Source organism: Misgurnus anguillicaudatus, chromosome 25 (assembly GCF_027580225.2).
Source record: "Misgurnus anguillicaudatus chromosome 25, ASM2758022v2, whole genome shotgun sequence".
NCBI lineage: Eukaryota > Metazoa > Chordata > Actinopteri > Cypriniformes > Cobitidae > Misgurnus > Misgurnus anguillicaudatus.
In genome coordinates, this window is record NC_073361.2 from 9,522,896 (window position 1) to 9,529,164 (window position 6,269).

Genomic DNA, 6,269 nt, shown 5'->3' on the forward strand with positions numbered 1-6,269 from the left:
CTGATGCTCTCTGTTGTTCAAGAGTGGCTTGACACAAGGAATGCTACAGCTGAAAGCCAGCTCTTGGATACATCTATGCGTAGTGGTTCTTGATGCACTGACTTCAGCTGCAGTCCACTCTTTGTGAATCTCCCACACATTTTTGAATGGATTTTGCTTTACAATCCTCTCCAGGGTGCGGTTATTCCTATTGCTTGTACACTTTTTTCTACCACATCTTTTCCTTCCCTTCGCCTCTCTATTAATATGCTTGGAGCTCTGTAAACAGCCAGCCTCTTTTGGTTGTCTCAAGGTGTCAGTGGTCGTCTTTTGGACAACTGTCAAGTCAGCAGTCTTTCCCATGATTGTGTAGCCTACAGAACTAGTCTGAGAGACCATTTAAAGGCTTTTGCAGGTGTTTTGAGTTTATTAGGTGAGAGTGTGGCACCAGATGTCTTCAAAATTGAACCTTTTAACAATATTCAAATTTTCTGAGATACTAAACTTGTGATTTTCCTTATACCCCGTTTACACGAAGAAAAGACGCATATATTTCCCTGCGGTTTGGCCTGTCATTTACACGAAAACCGCGTTTTTATTACAGAAAACTGTAATTTCAGAAAACAGAAATTATTTCTAAAACCTCCGGCCAAAGTGGATATTTCTGATTACCCGGTTATGTGTTGCCGTGTCAACTGGGAGAAACTGGGTTTTAGGTTCTTAAACGTCACATTTTGCGCCAGAAAATGTTTAACGTCATGAGAGCGCCCTTACAGTTTGTTTGGCTACTGATCAATCAGGTTTATGTTGGCTGAATCCCAAACCGCCTACTTCCATACTATATAGTATGTAAAAAGCGCTACTTTGCATACTATATAGTATGGAAGTAGGCGGTTTGGGATTCAGCCCATGTTTGCTGTTATGAAAGGAACAGGAAGTCGCTCGTGTTCTTCGTTGGTGTCGATTCTGACGATTTTGATTGGCTTGCATGGCTGTATTCCCCTTCCTACACTGCCTCCCACAGGTTTGGCATAGTTATTATGCGGCTTGATGGCGTATTTATGCGGGTTGATGTAAATGGAAAGTTTTTTTGAAAACGATGTTGTGTGCACGATGTTATTATTGAAAACGGAGGCGGGAAAGTATTCGTTTCTTAAAATACCCGGCTATGTGTAAATGTAGCCTTAGTTGTCAGTGATAATAATCCAAATTAAAAGAAATAAACATTAAAATATACATAGTCTGTGTGTAATGAATGACATTTCATTAAATTCAAGTAACTTTCCCAGTTTGGCTTCATTGCGTCCTCCATGGCACATTCTCTAAGCACAACATTTAAAGAGCTTCTGCACTTCACCATCTTTATATGCGAAGCCCTTAAAATAACAACCAAACATATAGTTCAGCTTTCAATTTGAGTTATTTAAACGCATCAAGCGATGGTTGACTGCCACACAATCCATTGCGATGATTTTAATTCGCACTGACCTTCAACTTTGAGGTATCAGCTGCTTATGTCAAAAACTATTAACTCTCATGAGACATGAAGTGACTTCAGACTAGCACTGTAAGAAAAAATATTTCTTTGGCATTGAATGAATAGCACTATTCTACTTTCTTTTTATTAAGCAAACAAAGGCACTGGCAGTGATTTACTGTGGGTCATCTTGTTGGACATGCACTATTTTGGATCTGTATGTAGTCTGGATCATTGAATCCCAGCTGTGTCCCAGGCTCATGGAGGTCCTCAAAATGCTGACTAAGGGAAAAACTGACTCTCTTCAATGTTATGATTGACACTGTTTGCTGCCTCAGCAGACGCTGGACAAACACAAATATGAAAATGCTGGTTCTGTCACCTCATTTAAGAGTCCCAAATTAAACAAATATAAATACGTCAGATATTACACAACCTTACTGTTTCCAAACTCTTGGTCCCATTTAGTTCATGCTGACCCATTCGACTGTATTTGTGAGTTAGCATCTGTACACCAGAAAGGCCAAAATCTTCAGCAAATAACAGAGAAAGCTGTTGCCGAGAGAATGCTTACCGTTTTGTAACAGGCAATAAAACATAATTCGTGAGAAGCTGTAAGCGATGCTGTAGGGAGGGTGGGGGTGCGTCTGGAAGGGTTTCGATGCTCTGCACCTTTGTGACTTCTTTATCAGATGAGCCATTCACTTTAGGACGACGTCCAACATACTGTAGACACACTCACAGACTACATACTGTAAAGTCAATCGAGAATAATGTTTTCACAGGATACAAAAATATCATAAAAGATAAATTCACAGAACCTAAATCTCCTTATGATGGCCCCCATTTATCTACAAAATCATCATTATGCTCTAATAGACATCATAAGGAAATTTAGGTCTAAGTTCAGACCACAACCCTATTGAGCCAATTTGGGATGAGTTGGAAAATGATCCGCACTTGTACATTCAAAGTCCTTGACTTAAGTTGCAGAAGCCGTGGGATAACATTACGGATGAAGTTCTGTGGAAATACCTTGACACTATGCCAGAGAGATGTGCTGCTGTTATTGCTACAATTGGTGGACATGCCAAATATTAATAATCAAAGTGGATAAAAACACTACGACTCACTCAATCAGATTCGAGATACAATAATTAGTATACAATATTATAAATAATTTCATGCAGTTTCCAACACTCTTTAAAGGGGACATTTCACAAGACTTGTTTAAGATGTCAAAAATGTATCTCCAGAGTACATATGTTAAGTTTTAGCTCAAAATACCCAACAGATAATTTATTATAACATGTTAAAATAGCCACTTTGTAGGTGTGAGCAAAAATTTGCCGTTTTGGGGTGTGTCCTTTAAAATGCAAATGAGCTGATCTCTGCACTAAATGGCAGTGCTGTGTTTGGATAGTGCAGATTAACGGGCGGTATTATCCCCTTCTGACATCACAAATGGAGCCAAATTTCAATGACCTATTTTTTACATGCTCAAAGAGAATGGTTTACCAAAATTAAGTTACTGGGTTGATCTTATTCACATTTTCTAGGTTGATAAAAGCATTGGGGACCCAATTACAGCACTTTAAACAAACGTGTTAACAACACACGTGTTGTGTCTAGTTAAGAACAACACATTTAATGTCTGTGTTATTTTTCGAACAACACAAAAATCAACATGAAATGACACATAATGTGTTAAATATGATAGCACAAAACAATGTGTAAAAAATGAACACATCCTTTCTTGTGAAGGATCCTAAAGTCAAGCCAACAACACGAAACGGATCTGATGCATTCGCCAGCATCCAAGTGGTTTGCATTAAAGGAAATAAAGTTTTAAGTGGATGTCTAGACGATTCGAAGTGCATGGAGAGAAGCGTGCAAAAATTCCCCGTTTTCCCTTTACATGAGCTTTTTCACACAATCATCACACATTTTTTAATTATCCATGTTTGAATAATAAAAAATCTTCACAGTCACAAAAAATTGAGAAAGTCGTCTTTAAAGTAATTGAGGATTTCAGCTGGTGTTTTTTGGTGTGTTAGATAAAAGACAAATGGTTAAAAAGCAAAGAGATCAAAGCTGGTACAGTAGAAGAATTTCAACAAATTAACTAAGATGAGCACAATGTTCCTTTACTGGTCAAGCACCACAATTCAGATCTTTTGGAAACAATAAAATGATATTGATTTGTAAAGTGTTTCATGAACTGCATTGTTATTTTTTATTTCATGTTCTCTGAGGTCCACTTATAATGTTAGTAGGGAGAGCGGGGCACAAACAAACACTTTTCGGCTTTGGATCTATCGTTCAAAAAATCTTTAAGTAAGATTAGTAATTTAGATTAAATAATGATTAATAATTACATAAATATTCTGTCTATATACTAAAGGTGGATATTGTTTATATATCTGCCTATAATTGATAGATATCCACACATTCATCCATCCATGATCCTTCATCTAATCATCAATGCATATAAACAGATATTTTTTAAAAGGGCTGCACAATTAAGACCAAAAATCATAATTGTGAGTTATTTCCCCTGATATTGTATTAACAGTTATCATTTTGATGAATAGTATTTACATTGTTTTCATTATCATTGTATACCTGAGGCAAGTACACTAAAAAGAATCGGAAGATGAAAGATAAAGGGTAAAAAGAAGTTTTAAAAATACCTGATTTGACTTCTCCTCGTGACTTCTCCTCCTTTTTTCTCCAGCAAATTAAACATAGCATGGCTTGGCAAACTTTTAACAAAAGCATGTTCCTCTGGCAAACTAAATTTAAATACTTTCCCCCAATTAATGTTGCGTCTGAAAGGAAAACTTCTGCAAATGCATATGCAATAAGGTCGCACAAATAACACATTTTAAGAGCTAAATATCCACGGCGTGTCTTTAAGTTCAGTAGGTACTTAACGCCAAAATGATGGTTTGTGCAAGCTGCTAGTAAATCTGGTCCTTAAAGGGGTCATATGATGAAATTTTGAAAGATGTAAAATAAGTCTTTGGCGTTCCCACAGTCTGTATGTGAAGTTTTATCACAGAACACCCCACAGATAATTAATTATTGCATGTCAAAATTGCCATTTTGTAGGCCTGAGCAAAAATGTGCCGTTTTGGGTGTGTCTTTTAAAATGCAAATGAGCTGATAAAATGCAAACACTGATCGCAATTATGGCGGTTTGTTAAAATAAACATGCTAAGTCAGTGCTTTATACTTTAATGTTTAAAATAAATTAATTAATTAATAATACTAATTATTTGTCTGTAAAACACAACTTTGGATTAGTTTCGACGAAGGGGTACTTTCGCGTTGGTTGACGCTGAGTCAGACGGACGAGCTCTGCGCTGTCATATATCAACACTATGCAGTGTTTTCAAACTCATAATGTTTATTTTAGATTTCAGACATTTAAATACACATAAGCACTGGTAAAACAATAGGCTATCGTTTGTAAAATACACCCTGATGTCTGTGGAAGCAGCAATAAAAATCTATTCAAATAAGATGATAATTTGCAAATAATAAATAACAATTATTTTCAGATAATAATCATTTGCCGACGTGTGTTATTCATATCAGTAACACGGTCTCACACCCATGGCGTCAATATTTGACGACACTTGACCATGCGTCAATATGTTGACGCGGAGGGTATACCTTTCGCGTCATTTTTTGACGAACTGGGGACTTCAATACTATTAGGTACGCGAAATTAAACAGTTGTCGCCTGGCATTGGGGTTAGGGAAAGGTTTGGGTAGGGATGTCATTATGTAAATCTAACCCTAAACCGACGCGAAAATGGTAGAAAATGGTAAGAAAATACGAAAGAGAATGCAACGGACTTAATAGTATTGAAGTCCCCAGTTCGTCAAAAAATGACGCGAAAGGTATACCCTCCGCGTCAACATATTGACGCATGGTCAAGTGTCGTCAAATATTGACGCCATGGAGTGAGACTGGGTTGATATCAGACAAACACAGTGGAAGCAACTATAAAGTTTACTCTATTGTTATAAAGGTTATAATGATACTTGTTTGAAAGATGGAGATGCGCATCTGTCAATCAGATATTACATAACAGAGCGAGCGAGGCCAGAGACGAACGTGCTGGAAATAATATATGGAATATTTTGTGCATCTTTGAATAACTGTAAGAATACATTTCCTTTAAATATCATTTTTGTTATATAAAGTTTTAAGAGATAATAATGTTTTATCCACTTTTATTGCTTATATCTAGACTTATGGTTAACAGCGTGTTTGGCGCATTTAGCTTACCTCAGAGTTTATTTCAGTAATTTGCTGTTTTTCCGGTAATAATAATACAATTTACATGTCAATCCTGCTTCCTTGTCTGTTTATTAATTTCATTATGCTGTTATGTTAAGTTATAGCCTATGGGGATATTAATTGCCATATGAGACGTCTATTGCCGTTATATAAATCCTCTCGTCTAATATTCAAATCATATGCGGAATAATGTGTGCATCTTTAAATAACTGTATGAAAGTTCCTTTGAAAATATATATATTTTTCAAAGTTTTGAGAAATAATGTAGTTAGGATATTTATTGTAGACGTTTAATTGCCGTTAAATGCTCTCGTCCATAATATGGAAATCACATAGGACATAGCTACCCAGTCTCCTGAGGATGCGTACAAACAGCACGAAGTGCAAAACTCGCGCAACACATACGCCAAATTCCACCCTGGCGTGCACACGACACGCAAGTCCCTCCCATTCACTTAAATGGGGCATCTTTTTTGTCGTTTTATTTATTGGTTTCTC